The sequence below is a fragment of the Fukomys damarensis genome, unplaced genomic scaffold (assembly GCF_012274545.1).
Source record: "Fukomys damarensis isolate Sample0158 unplaced genomic scaffold, DMR_v1.0_HiC HiC_scaffold_4, whole genome shotgun sequence".
Taxonomy (NCBI): Eukaryota; Metazoa; Chordata; class Mammalia; order Rodentia; family Bathyergidae; genus Fukomys; species Fukomys damarensis.
In genome coordinates this window covers 17,883,440-17,898,955 of record NW_022900916.1, presented here as the reverse complement: position 1 = coordinate 17,898,955, position 15,516 = coordinate 17,883,440, and the positions used below count along the sequence as shown (strand labels likewise).

The 15,516-nt window shown below is 38.4% G+C and overlaps 1 protein-coding gene across 10 annotated transcripts in view; it reads left to right on the top strand.

The window, feature by feature from the left end:
* The first annotated feature begins 526 nt into the window (after positions 1-526).
* Dgkb (diacylglycerol kinase beta) overlaps positions 527-15,516 on the top strand; it is a 609,362-nt gene continuing 594,372 nt past the window's right edge. For 3 of the 10 annotated variants that reach the window (XM_033757026.1, XM_010643348.3, XM_010643353.3), the window contains exon 1: positions 980-1,308. The gene's annotated coding sequence lies outside the window, so the exon portion shown is untranslated. Of the gene's footprint in view, positions 814-979; positions 1,309-15,516 lie in introns of those variants that run through there. The other 7 variants (XM_010643349.2, XM_019210539.2, XM_010643346.3 and 4 more) reach the window with 5 other exon arrangements.

Sequence of the window (15,516 nt, the reverse complement as noted above, 5' to 3'; positions counted from 1 at the left end):
AGAACGTGAGTAGGCGGACAGCAATAAGGCATTTTCATCAGAGCCTGTAACTGATGGAGGGGAGTCCTGAGAATATCTAGGTAAACAGAACCACCGGGGGATGCGTGTGTGATGACACCATGCGTCTCGGCCAGTAGACACCGTCTTTGGTAACTACCAGAGTTTGCGCAGTTCTGTAGAATAACGTGACTATTGACTAGCACACCTTTTCATTACCCGATGGCTCAAAAAAAAAAAAAAATCATCATTTTCGTCTGCGCCCAGATTGGTTGCAGGGCCGTACAGTTTCCCCGCCAACATTCAGCGGCTACTCCACTTCATCCTTCTGCCCTCCCCGGCTACCTGCTCCCAGACCACGAAGGTGGAATGCAGCATAGAGTGTGCAGCTGCACGGGGGCTGCAAGGGAGTTCGGCAGGTGGGGGCTGAACGGGCAATGACCCATCCAAGGCCGCAGAGTTAGAGAGGAGGAGGGGAGAGCACCCTGAAGGGTAGCAATTGCGGTGAGCCATCCAGTTGAAAGTGTCATTCCCAGCCGCTGGTACCTGCTCAGTCTCCCCCCCGTCATAACTCAGCCAGCGGTTAAACAGCTGCGAAGCCAGCCCTGTCTCCCTGTCTCATTTTTCCCTGCGCTCCAACAGCTATAGTAGCAACAACAGCGGCTGCAGCCAGAGCCCGGCAGGGCTGTGGATTGCAGCCGCGCAGATGCCTCCTGCTCGCCGCGCACACACTGCACAGACTTCCAGTCTCCACGCGTCTTGATGCAAATCAAGGATTAAGAGAGGTGAAAACGGAGTGTTAGTCATGGAGAACAGGTATTCGCACTACGACCAATTCGGGTTGCTTCTGGGTGCCTACGGGCACGGAGAATGCAACGTTGGTGCGTGACTCTGAGCTGGAGCCCGAGCCCGGAGCCCCGGAGGTGGCCGCGGTGGAGGAGGAGGGCGCAGTGGGAGGAGTGCGATGTGGGGAAGGGGGAGACTCCAAAATTGTCTTCCAGGCTCCGGAAACCCACGCCTTTCATCCCCCGCTGTTTCTGATCAGGGGGCTGGTGGACTGCGAGCAGCCCGTGGTGTCGCCGGGAAGTAAATTTCCATCTCCCAGGCGCTGCTTCGGGCCGCGCCTTCGGGAAGGGGAAGGGGGCGGCAGGAGGGAGGAGGACGCGGCGCGCCGAGTTGAGAGGCTGCGCTCGGGGAAGCCGAGCAGAGGGAGGGCGCTGGCACAGAGCTCAGCGAGCCGGCGTCCCGTCCTCTCCGAGCAGCCGGCGCTCTCGCCTGCAGCTGCGCCTGCCTGCCCTGCACCACACTGCAGTAAGTTCCGCCGGAGCAGGCGGCGATCTGAGTGGCTTCTGGGGATGAGGCGCGGGGGAAGGGGAGCTGCGAAGGCTTGGCGAGCAAAGTTGGGAGAGCGTAGCTCTGGATTTTAGGTGAAATGCGAAATCGGTTTGGTCCCAGACTCCTGTCCTACTTATGCTCTGACCCTGGTACTCTCTTTTGTGTTTTGCTGCTGGATACCTTTGCTTTCAGGTCTGCAGAAAGTGCCCAGTCCGTTGTGATTTTAGGCAAAAGCACCGGTAAATGCGTGCTAGATTTATTGTAAGAGTGGTCTCCTGAAAGTTACTGATGAGCTAGCGGCTGGCTTATTATAAAACAAATCTTAAGAGGCTGGTTTAGAGTTTCAAATGCCCTACTTAACGGTTATTACAAGTTTCACTCCAGATTTGTTTCCTAATCTGTAAGATAAACAAGCAGAGACAAAATAAAATGTCGTTGATTCACCTTATTGAAAATAAAATGTGAGCTTCGTCTTCAGATAACTGCTAAGCAACAACCTCGGGGATGCTTATGTGATAAACGTTTAAATGCTCTTTAGCTGGTGGGATGTTAAGTTTCCTCAGTTTCTCACTGAAGCAATCATCTCCGCTTGCCTTCCTTGTAATTTCAAAGTGGAGATTTTTACATAGATGGCCTTACACTTGGAAATTAAGCAGCGTTATGTTCACTGGCACAACATGCAGGCTGAACAAACTTTTATAAAACAACTTCAGCTGGTTGCTCAAATTGCAGATAACCAACTCTTTTAAAAATAGGTCAGAGAAGGGCCAGGCCATTGTGAAACAAATGACCAAATAAATACACAGGAGCCCAGGCAGAATACTTAAGGTCTTTTTTCTAAAAGAGAAAGTAGAAATAATTAATCTAAAATGTTGGGGCGTCTAGCCAGGTCCTTTCACACAGACCGATTTTGTTTTGTTTTTTTAATAATGAAAAAGAAAGACTAAAAAGAGGATGGCTCACAAAAATGTTAGACTTAGAGGATCATTGGAGAAATCACTGTATTATTACATATTTCTCCAAGAAAGATTATTGCAAGAACAGAAGTTACCTAAGACAGGATCTAGATTTCTATACTGGGGACTTCCATAGGCTAGCATAAATCTATGGGAAGAGGTAATTTAAAACTTTTATAATAATGATGGAGAAATGCAGAATACGTCTGGAATATTCTATCTTAGAAATGAGGAAATTAAGCATTACTTCAATTTTAAATTGTATTACTCATTCCTTAATCTATCTAATTTTCATTGTTACTAAAAATAAAACATGTTCCAGATATAATTTGAATTGTTTTGTGAAATTAGCTACTCATCTTAGCGATTTCTAAGATACACTGTTAGAAAAAAATTAATTTGATATAGGCAATCTATTTTATGGGCCACATTTCTCTATGAATAAACTCTACAGGTGAGTAGAGCAAAATATCTAGGGAAAGGTTACAATAGTGCCTATCTGGGTGTGGTTAAATTTTTAAAACAAAAGGAAATGTCTACACAGAATCTAAAACAATATAAGTTGGAGTGAGTTTTCAAGTATTTTCCTGTTGCTCCAAAATGGACTATGTCTTAAACCTCAGATATTTTACTATGGAAGAGGAAAATCTAGCTGAGCATCCTGAATATTTTATTAAAGATAGGAACTTAAGTAAGTAGAATTGAGCTGCAGACACTTTACTTGTCCTACTGGTAAACAAAGCTCTTTTTGTACCTGAAAAGGAGATTGGCAAAACAATTTTTTAAGTAAAACAATTATTTTCATATTTAAACCATTGGTGAGGTTTGGTGGTATGTTGTATGAACTGGGAAAGCGTCCTCTGTCTCATGATTTTCCTTGCACACCACTGAAAGACTTGTGGCCTGACAAACCAAAGGTAGCTGTTAGTTCCTAAATGTAGCATTGTCTAACGATAATGACTATGATTTGATAACTAGACTTGAAATGACATTTTCAGATTATGCTTTCCTGGATGTTTGTGCTTCTGGCTGTCCTCAGGAACAGAGATGTATTTAGATATATGCATGGCACTGCTGTAGAATTCTCTTAAGAGTAATACTTCTTTCCCAGATACAGTGGCCAGAGGACACTTGCTTCAGGCGAAGTTGTGAATATACCTCTTCCTGTTGCCTCTCTCCTGTCTTTAGCATTTGCTCTCTTCTGAAACATCGACATAAAATAACGCCAAGTTAGAGTTGCCAACACTTGTTCACTCTTTGGTATTAACAGTGAAGTAGATTCAACTCCTAGAGAGCCTGCTGGATTGTTTCTGGGTATGATTTGGTCACAGAGTGAATGAGTATTGGAAGTCACTGTGTGTTCAGTGACGGAAGGTAGTGTGTTAAGTGCTTTGGGTATAACATTTGTTTCGTGTTATGACAGCTTTAGGAGGTGGCATTCTTTCCCACTGAGAGGCATTCAGTCCCACAGAGAATCAAAAAACCTGCAGCAAGCAACTTCCTTGGTATACGATGGACAAGGACCAGACCCCAGTGTGACTAACTCCCCTAATCACTTCACTGTCTGTTCTGTTAAAATGGTACTGTGCACTGGATCAGGGAGAAGTAAGCAAATCACTCCAGCAGTGCCATAGGTGATGAGCGCTTGAGAAGTCATGCCAGGCAAGAGACTTCCCTTCTCTGCTGATATCTAAGCCAAAACTACCGCATTTGGAACATAAATTGACACCTAAAGAGGACATGGTAGGAGGTAGTATTAAGATACGTCCAGAATCTATCCTTAAGAGCATTAAAAAAAAATGGTTTAGTCTGTTTATGGCTTGGAGATCTTTAAAGTTTTGTACTTGAATGATCCCCTTAAGTAGGGGTAAACATCTCTTCAAACAGTTTTAAAGTCTGATTGTAAAAATGAGGCATATCTTCAGATAACCCTTCCAGAGTTTTGCAAAACAGAGAAAAATTATGATTCAAAGAAAAGTGTGTTGGGGAGAAGTTCCATTGATAACTGGAAGGGAAAATGGTGCTGGAAGGAACTCTGGTTCTTGCATCGTCATCCCCTGGACATTTTTCAGGAAGTAAAAGACCATTTTCAACTAGTGAGAATAAAAACAGAATGGTTCATTTGGATAAAATGTGAAGAGTAATGGAGGCTAACATGATTACTGTCACTTGTCTCCTTGTCAAAAAAGACAACAAACACTAAGAAGGAATAAGGGAAAATGTTATAGGCACAGAGCCAAGTAGTATTTTAGGATTGGTCTTTCTCAGCATGCTAAATTTAAGCAGCTGAAATTCTTTTTTAAGAATTATCTGAGTCAACAATTTGAAATGAAGAATTTGTCTTTAATAAGGCGTTAGTGTTGCATTGTAAATTCGACACGCAATGTCCTTGACTCTGTTATTTCTGATTGGCAATATGCCAGCCACTATAGAGGCAAGGAATACAACAGCTGTTCCCTTCAAATTCAGAAAATCAATGAATCTGCCCCATGGCCAACGTTAACACTAGTAAGGTGCTGTCAGATTCATACATGGGGTAGGAGTATTACGAGTATATTCACATTGTTGGCCCTGGTTCATTGTCTTGTCTTTTTGACAGTTTACATCGGGGCTGGGAATGGTGTTCTAAAAGCTGGTTTTTCAATGTAGTATTACAGTTGAGTTTCTTGCTCATTGGCTCCCATCCTCTTCCAGTTTAAAAATAATAGCAGTAAGTTTGTGGGGGTACACTATATGCCAGTTGCTCCTATAAACACCTTGCACATTTAATCTTGATGATATCTTTCCAGGCTATCTTGTTAGTATTTTCTTTCTTATTTTATAAAAGAGAAAACTGAAGAAACAATAATAATGATAAGCAGTTTTTTCCTACCTGCAAACTGGCAGAAAAAGAGCCCAGACTTGAGTCCACTCTGGTTCTATAGACCATGCTTTTAACTAAATGTCTCTAGGTCCACTGTTCACTGTCACTGGCTTATAACCCTCTGAAGCTTATGCTATTTTGCACCTCCTCCATCTCTGCTTAGACTTGTCTTTCTATAATTTACTTTTTGATAACCAAACTCCTCTGTTGTCACTCCACCCTAATGTGTCATGACACTATGAGGATTCTATTTAGATTCTACAAATGGTCCACCTGCCTATGCTTCCACTGAAACTGCTGTGCTTATCTTTATTATTTAAATATACAACAGATGGTTCAAATCATCTGGCTTCTATATTGAAGAACAAAATGAAGATGTTCTTTGTGTACAGAACTTTAGGGCTTAGCATACTGTCTAACACTGTATTAGAGCTCAATAGAGAAATACTTATTCTAAGTAACTGGATTAAACACTCTAATTTTATCCCTCAAAGAAAGGGGAGACTCATTGTCACAGTATTTAGCCTTTACCTTAAAAAGACTAGAGCATTTTCTTTCAATCTATAAGTTATAAGCCAGAGTGTATTTCAGGCAAATTAGCCTGAAGATAATATTAAACAGTAATTTAGTGTATTGTATTTTGACTGTGATCTTTCACATGAGGTCAGGTGTGAAGTATTTTATTTGGGGTATCACAATAATGCTCATTAAGTTTCTGATTTGGGGACATTTCAAATTTCAGATCTTTGGATTAGGGCTGCTCAACTGGCATTACATATTTAGAATATAGGCATGGGATTTTTGATGTATGACAGATGGCATTTATTTCTAGACTACAAAATAAATATGCTATTTATATCTAATTTATTGCAGTAAATAATTGATGTACCTTTAGAGAAAATAAAGACAAATATTAGGATAAGAGATGCACTAAAGGTTCATTTTTTACAGGACAGTAGTATGAAGTTGTAAAATGGTTCTTCTGTTTGTATCTTACACTCTTTCTTTGAGCAGAAGCAGTTTAGAAGATTTAATTCAATCATTGTTAACAAATGGTGAATCATTTCTGCAAGCAGATATGAGATACTTTTGTTCTACTAAAGAAGAGTAAAATAATGATTATTAGAGGGGAAGAAATCAATCCCCATTCTCCTCCCCACAAAGAAGCGTTGTTTATGCAATAATTTGAATTTTATTACTAATGATTTTATAAACTTTTAGTCAATATTTAACTATTATTAAATATTGTTAAATAGTGACTGGATATAAACTATGACTTTTTAAATAGAATACATTTTAAAGACTAATGGTTTAATTCAAATCATTATGTTGTATTCTTGATAATCCACATGAATCAGCTATTAAAGAATTATCATTAGGAGGAGGACAGATGGGTGGGGAGATGCGGTAGCTATTCAGAATATATTTGGACTTTCACCAACAGAGTAATCTTAGGATAATGTTACCGCAGGAAAACACCTGGACCTTACCTTATATTTTATTTTTCTTTAACAAATCTCATGTTTGGAATGTGCAAGGGGAGATGGATTGGTGGATAATGCTGTAGAGAAATAAGCTGCACAATTACTTTCTCAACAGGCAAAGGGGCTTACTTGAGCTTCATAATGAGATGGGAATGAATACTCGGTTTTTATACTCAGATTTCTTGGGTTCAAATCCTTACTGCTTGGTTGAACTTGAACAAGTGATTTAAATTCTGTGGTTTAGATTCCTTCTTGTGAAATGAAAGTGAAAAGATAATGAAAATAGAATCCGTTTCATAGAATTACGTGCTTCCATCATGTATCTTAGAGCACCAGAAAAAAAAGAACATCATATACATTGAAAATATTTGTTACTTATTATTTCCAATTTACTTGGAAAGTCTCAGATAAAATATTAGTAATAAGAAAAATGTTCTAAAACATGTGTTGAAAAGGCCTATATTTAGTTTTATATAAATATAAATATATCTAACAGGACTCATTAAATGTATTAAGTACCGTTATAACTTCTCTCCTTATAGTGTCTGTTACTTAGTATTTTTGCCCAAAAGATTTTTACCGAGTTACCAAAAAGAGTTAACTCTTAACATGGATAAATTAGATGATACATAACCTACCCAAAGTAGTGATTGACACACTTTTAAACCTCAGAAATTTTTATTCCCTTCCCATTACATAAAACCATGACGGGAGTCCCCCCACCCCGCTTTCACATTCTTAAAACATAGGGCTGCTGTCCATTTGGTGTATCAGTTTATATTCCACCTTGCTTTAAATTGACTACTCTTCTTTTTGCAGCTAAGCATGCTGGGAAAATGTAACCTCTTATGAGGAATCCTGCTATTACCCAGATTAGTTCCCTTTGAGTTATATGAGCCAGAGAAGAGGAAGAAATAGAGGAGCTTTGGGAAAGAATTACTGGATCCTTGACCAGAAAACATCTTCAAGCAGAAAAGATGAGTTTGTAGTTCACTTGGCAACTTGTTTTGCTGATACAGGAATATAAATAAGGTAGTGTCTCTTCTTTGGCTTTGCACCAAGGAATTCCTTTGGTGGTGAAAGAAAGGAAATAAGACTGAGGAAATTTCACTTGTCATACTTTTCCTGGTGTGTGTTCTGAACATTCTATGTAATATTCGGCTATTGCTGGGAAGGTTAAGGTTTGTATAAATGGAACTATTAAGATTATAACCTTAAGAGACAGAACTGCTTACAGCAAGAAATTGCACCCTATTTCATGCCTGGGTCATCCACAGGCTACTCTCTGAAGCTCTGTGCCAGGATGGGTGAAGGATGAGCCACGAGAATGGACAAGGTTCCACAGTACTAATATCTGCCCTTTGGTGAAAGAGACAGACAAAAGCAAGCACACCTTAGCAAGAGAACGAAAGCATCATTTCCTATTGCTGCTCCTCCTGCTGTTGTAATAGTTCTGGGAAAGAAACACACAGCTCATATTGAATTACTTGGGAGCAGGCTGGTTTTCAGTCTCATAAGGACTACTTCCCCGCCTCACGGTTTTCACTGTAGACCTGGTCTGCGTGAAGGCAGTAAGTGTAAGGGTAATGGTGAGTTCAAGGGATTCTACACCTAAAGCAATGTTGAAGACCAGGACAGATGAGTTTGTGGTGAATCAGAATTTCAGAATTATTGAGCAAAACATCTCCATTCAGTCAAAAGTATGACTCCCACATTGCTTTTCCCTTTCCCTTTATATTACAGGATTATTCAGCTTTGGGAAGCTTTTAAAGATTAGAAAAATGCAAGTGCTTAATGTTGCTTAGTAACTTCTCTTGCCTGTCATTTTGTGCAGCACATAAACGACTTGTGACTTCCCCACCCTTGTCCCAAATTACTAGAATCGAGAAAGAGCACACAGGCTGATGAGTCACTTTGCTATCGTGTTGTTCTTAATAAGAGTTCTGATTACCGAGAGAGGCATGCTATTGTTTCATAATGCTGCTGGCCACAGGATATGTTAGAACTTTCTATCTGGCCTCGGAGGTTCCCTCTCTGTCACACATTAAAGAAAGCATACTGCAAAACACCATTCAAGGGAGGGCTGTTACTTTGGGCTCTCTACTTCGCTGGATGTGGTTTGTCCAAACGGTTAGACAACATATTCTGAAAGTGACGTGGTAAAATTTTTGAGCTGTAGGTGAAAGTTCTGTTTTGGGCCTGTTGATGCTTTTGCTATTCAAACTCCTTGCTACGTGGAGGTAACTACGTGTAGGTACATGTGGTGCTTGGGTAACAATATTGTTGTTTTTTTTTTATTGAGTTTATTGGTACAATCTAGGTATACAATACAGTTACATACATCATTGGGATTCTGTACCTTTACATAATAGATCTTGATTCTCATTTTTTCCCCTTGTCCCTACCCTCCCTTTACCCCCTCCTCCCCTCCCCATTTACAAACACTTTATTTCCATTTTTTCAGTTTCTCATATTTTTTTCCTCTCCCTTATTACCTTTCCCCCACCCTTCCCACTTTCCCTGCACCTTTAGCCCTTTACTTCCTATTTCACATTATTAATTATCTCATTAGGATCCTGTGTACTATTATAGTTTTTCACACCAAAGAAACTATTTGGTATTTCAGTTAAAGAAATCTCTGTATGAACATTAAAAATAGGGAGTCCTAAAATAAAACTAAAAAGGAAAGTAAAAGAGAAAAGGCAATGATGAAACATTAAAATAATCCTTAATTCTGGAGATGAAAATGGTCCCTGAACATATTTAAATTGCTTCTTGCTCTTATAGTCTTATTTTATTCTTTTTTTTCATTATTTAGAGAATACTTTATTAGTTTCTGTAATCAAACCCATGTAGATATGACCTTACATATTTAGTATGATGTGTTACCCCTGTATACATGGAAAAAAAATAAAAGTAAAAATGAAAAAAATTAACATTTCTAGACCAATATGGTTATCCATTCCATGCTTGCTCCTGACCCAGCCGCCATCGCTCAAGCACCGGGAGGTAGGCTGGGCCCCGATCCACAGCGGGAAGGAGAGCCACGCCTGCTCCCGACCCAGCCACCATATTGTTTTTATAAGAACACTTAAAAATAAAAGAATGTCATGAATGTGGCTGTGACGTTGCTATTTTTATAGTTTGGTGAATGTACTTTTATTCTTGATATTAATAATATTATATAAAATAAAAAAGAATCTATTAGATTTGATGTATTTGTCAAGTCTTTAGCAATAATGTATTGATCAGTTGTTTTACTGCACAATCGAAGCTATATTGAAAGATGTAACACCTGTATCTTATCATCAAAAAACACCCTGGACAATTGTATCACATCCTTTGCTTTTTTAAACATCTGTTTCATTGAAACTAATAAGCCAAAATGCAAACTGTATAAGAATTAGAGAAAAACTGTTTGAAGAATGTGAATATATGTGTTAAAAGAAGAAAAGAGAACTCGGATAGTTCTTAGGACGTAATCATGTGTTAAAATCTCTAACTAGGAAGAAATGCAAACTTTTCTGACCTTCTTTCATCACAGAATTCCTTCTACTATGAGGAGGCATTAACATGTGTTTGAAAACTCCACTGTACAATTTAGAATGTACTGTGCTATTAGCATTCTATTAGTCTTTCAAAAATTTTAAGCACATATCAGATGTCAGACCAGTAATTTTTGGAAATAAAATTATGAATATAATCTGACTGTAACTCTAAGGAGCTCCTAAATTGGGAGTTGGATGAAAAGATATTGATGTAGACATTTTAACACTATAGTATATCTGCAGTGGTAGAAATAGCCACATGTTGCTATAGAAGATGAGAGATATTTATCAGGCAGATAATTTTGACTTTGAATTGAGTCTTGAGAGAAGACTAGAAATTCATTAAACAATAGACAATAAAAGCACTTTAAAGAATTAGAGATGATTACTCTTTTATTTTCCCATGGAAACCAAGATTCCACTCATCCAAGAGTAACTGTTGAGTGAACAGTTGTATGAAAAAGGCGTGAGAACAACAAATTAGGGAAGATTCAGTAGCATAAATGGTAATTGAAGCCTTTGGTATAGGTCAGACTTCTTGGAAGAACAATTAGAATGAAAAAAAGACAATTTAGGAAGGAACCTTAGTTCATCCTAATATTTTAGAGTATATTGAATTAAATAATCTTGCAAAGGATTAAAGCATGTTGTCAGAGAAGAACCTCAACAACCGAAAGCTGTGGCATTCTAAAAACTAGGAAAGATGGTCCTATAAAAATGACAGTGACTGTCTCTGTTGGACTTTGCCAAGGGGTTCATTGAGATGAGGTCCACCAGACGCATTCAAACACAGAGTGAACATTGCTAAAGATGTATTCGCTAACACTGAATTGCTGAAGTCATGGGAAGGGGGCGAAACCCAGATGAAAATGTGTTGAATGAGTGGGAGTTCAGGAAAGCAAGGCAGAATGACTCACTCAGAAAGTTTTATCTATGAGGGTTTAAGGAAAGACAGAGCTTTTTCTGGAGAATAATAGAGGTTTGAAGATTTTATTTTTCTGAGAAATTTTTTTTTTTGAGAGTGATAAAATTGCAGAAAAGAAAAGGGACTTTGGATGGACATGTAAGAAGGGGGGAAGATAAAATCTAAGAGATTTGCATGGGGAAGGGTTCCTTTTGATGCACATTAGAACCTGCTACAAATAAGGGTGAGAAGAAAGGAGAAGTCTGGATGGATGTACAGGTTTTTAGTGGTAAGGTGAGCATATATCAGGGATTTAAATTTTCTTAATAGTTTAAAAAAAAGTTGAAAAATTTGAAGTTTTGGACAAATTATGTTATTAAACAGGGTCTATGTTGTTACATGGGCAATAAATGGAGGAGGGGTTCTATTTGAACAGTGATTCCAAATTTTCAATGATAATAATTTATTTCAATGTATAACTCTGCTCACCTGCTTGGGATGTGGCATCAAAAGCACAAATAGAAAGCCAGGAGTGGCAGTGCACTCCTATAATCCAAAAACAAAAGTAGAGTTGATATGAGTTGCATGGCTTTCATTTTTAAAATACTACCGCCTATACGTTAGCATCCTCTCTCCACTATTATTTAACCAGATTTGGGTATCTGAAAGGCAATGTCTCCTTTTCCTTTCATCAGGAGGTTTGTCTAAGAATATGGGTTGGCAAGTGAACTACTTTTGGCTGAATCCCTTAACCTCCTTACCTATTTTGACACTCTTCTCCGTTCGATGATGATGGTTAGTAATGAATGGATCCATTACATATCTTAGTGTGCCTAGAACCCCTCACTTTTAGAATCACTATGTAGCAACCGCGTTGCTTTCCCTACTTCCCAACAAGCCCCAGTCCTTGGTACACCTCATTTTCTTCCAATGAGTCTTTGCTCTTTTCCCTTACTATCCAACTTACTCACATGGTAAGTATACAACTTCAATCATGGTCTTGCTCAAATCTTTAATTCTTTCGACATTTCATTTCATTTTATATCTGGGGAAAATCCTTTTATTCACTCGTGATATTGATGGGACTGAAAATCAAAGACCATGAAAATGGGTGTCATTTATTATTTTCCTTCTCAAGCGGACCCAGGTAGCGCGAAGTGCCCATGGTCTCTTTTCCTCTCCACTCTCCTCAAAACTTTCTCACAGAGCCCTGCCAAACGCCCACTTCATATCTCTTTAAGAAAAGAGAGAGTTGAGTGTTTTAACCTTTTTCTCTTTGTGCCATTTATTTTTAATTTTGGTACTGACATTTACCTATTGAATTACATGTGGATCTTAATTTCAGGATTATTAATGTCATCTCACTTCAACCTTACTTCCCACCAACCCTCACCTTTTATGTATCGCTTGCTTTCAAAGAATCATAGTGCAACTCTTCTTTATATCTTCACAAAATGTCTGTTGCCACGCTATTCCTTCAATCCTGTGTTCTTCTGACCTCAAGCTGCTTAAAGTTCCCTAACTGCCAGCACTGCATTTTCACCTTTCATGTATTCCCATTGTGCCGTTCTTCTTCTTCTTCTTCTTTGAACAAGTACCTGGCACAAAACAGTTACCTAAAAAGCACTGAATTAATGAATGAACTCCGGCAATGAACGCTTTTAAATTGGAGACGTTGAGTTCTTTCAAAACACATGTCTTTGGGTCATCAATAATTTTTACCTTTGGTCTCCTCCCTTAAAGAGATCCATGTCCATTTTCTTCATTCTCTTCTGAAATACACTTATGTCTTCTTCGTCCATTAATCAGCATTAGGTGAACTGTCTCAACTGCTGTCACTTAGCTTCTCACCCCCTAGGACTTAGTAGGAAATATATTTTCTCATTTGAGATATAATATTACATTTCCCAATTGGGAGAGATTTGACCAAATATAAAATTTACAGCTTTGATTCAGCAGTTTTAGCAGCCTAAGTTAAATGTAGCCATTTGTTTTAATTGTGACATTTTATGAACTGATCATTGGGATTCAAATTGAGAATCTGGACATAGAGAAGGGAAAGGATAAGGATTCTTTTGAGTATTTGACAAGAACAAGCATGAAGGCTTTGAGGACTCATAGCAAGTAAACAAAGGTTTAAGAGGTCACACGTGTGGATAGGACAGAAGATGACCTCCTCTGCTGTTTCCAGTGCTGTGTCACTTTTTCAGGGTCTCTGATTTAAATAATGATGTGAACTAGGAACAAAAGACAATATTTTTCTCAACCATATCAAATACTTATGACAAAAAATGTGAAAAATGTTCGTAAATGTTTTATGAAAGCGTGATTTCCAGGTTTGTTTGAAGAATAGGCAGTCCTTTATCTGAGGACTTGACTTCTCAAAACCCCGTCTCTCACACTCACTTTCTTTCCATAGAAATCTAATGACTTTTCCTAATGAGGTAAACAAAGACAATTTTAGAAGGAAAGCATGATTTATCAAGACTCATCTTCAAATCGATTCATCCATAGAAGTACACCGTTTTGCAAGTGGATATTTTCCATTTAAAGCTGCAAATATTCAAGAAATCATAGACAGGTTGTACCTGGGATAACTTTTGAACTTATAATATTTCTTTTCTATATAATTTTACATAAGCAATATGAATAAGATTATCTGTGACCTAACAATATAGTATACCTAGTCGGGTTGCCTGGAATACATACAATATAGCATATGTTGTCCTTGATTTTATCCATGAAGTGGATTTTATTAATTAATTATTAATTCTTAATTTTATTGGAATGTTTGAGGTATACAATAGGATGGCATTCATTGTTGCGAATCTGTATCTTTGCATAATACATCTCGGTTCTTATTTCTTTTCCCCTTTCCCCTGCTCTCTGTTCAAGCCCTCCTTTTTGTTAAGGCATAATTTTGTAAGGATGAGAAAAGAATGTGGAATGAAACGATTCTCAGATTTGCAAATTCCCATTGATTTCATGATTAGGTAAATTATGATAAACGGATGCATTTTAAAATGCATGTATACTTAAATTTTTTCTTTTTTATTTGTTCGAAACATTACTCAGAGGGGCTAATGCATTTCTCTACGATATTTATCCCAAGCCATACAGGAAAAAAAATGAAAAACTAATTTTAAATTTGGAGAGATGACTTTCTTGGTAGATCTAAATTGACAATTACATCTACCTGGTCGGGTACAAGTTCTCCCTGTCTTCTGTCGTCCAGATACCACTAATGCTATGGTTTGTATTTTTTTTTTTCCAAAGGTGGGATTTGTATGTTCTCCTTTATTTGCTAAAGAAATTGAGTATAAACTGTTCATTTACCCCTTAGAGGACTTACCTTTTGTTTGTTTGTTTGTTTGTTTGTTTGTTTCCAGTGAGTAGCTATTGTTGGCTTATCACTGCTCCAGGGTTAGTGATTATTCTCTGCCGGTGTGATTGGCAGTTCCAGTAACTGAAGCACTGGCTCCTGAGGTGAGGTCTGCTGCCATCTCCTTCTGGGACAGGCTTGTGACAGGTCCTGACCAGGCCTACCGTACTGGCAGTGTGTGTGGTCGGATGAAGTACTGAGGGATAAGTTGTAGAGCCATGATTCTTTACAGCAACGTAGTCCCCCCAAAATGAAAGGGACAAGTCTCTTGTGCTGCCAAGGCCTCCGACCCAGATGGGTATAACAAAATCAAACTCCTGTGTTCCACACTTTGCTGATTGGGAAGATTCCTTCCCCTGCATGGGATGCAGTTGGTGCTGAACTTTGGAAATGCCCTTGTGTGGAATAAAACAAAGCCTCGGGGAGGATCTAATCACTTGAGTGTTTCATCTTATGTTCATTCTTTGAAAGGGTTATTTGCTAGTATGATAGTAAATCAAAGAATACTAAACACAGCTGAGTCATGGTTCTCATCCTTGGCAGTGCTAGAACATGAACCAGCTTTTATATTTTGTCTAGTTTAGAGTCAATAATAAAAAAATGCCCTCACTGGACTGGCTTATAGATTCATTGCTGCTTTTTGCATAACATAATTAACAGCTCCTCGCTGCTGCAGTTATGTAGAGTTTCTCTTCATCCATGTCATACTCACCAAGGTGCAAGCTGTATAATCTTGTTAATGTTTGCAAAATTATTAAGCTTAAAAACATTCTGGCAGGCCAGGAAGCATTACGAGAATCTTATTCACTTTAACTTCTCAATTGTAATATTCAAATAAGAAGGCTCACACACTACTACATGTAGCCCACTTTAAAGCTTAACTCCAAAACAATATTCTTCCCTCACAGTTTTCTGTTGCATGAATCCTTTATACAAAGATAAAAGAGAGAGACCAATAAATATTTTGAAGAATTAACAAACATTGCCTTCAGATTACTCAGCCTTTTATATCCATTGTATTTTCAGTATACCTTCAGGCCTACCAAT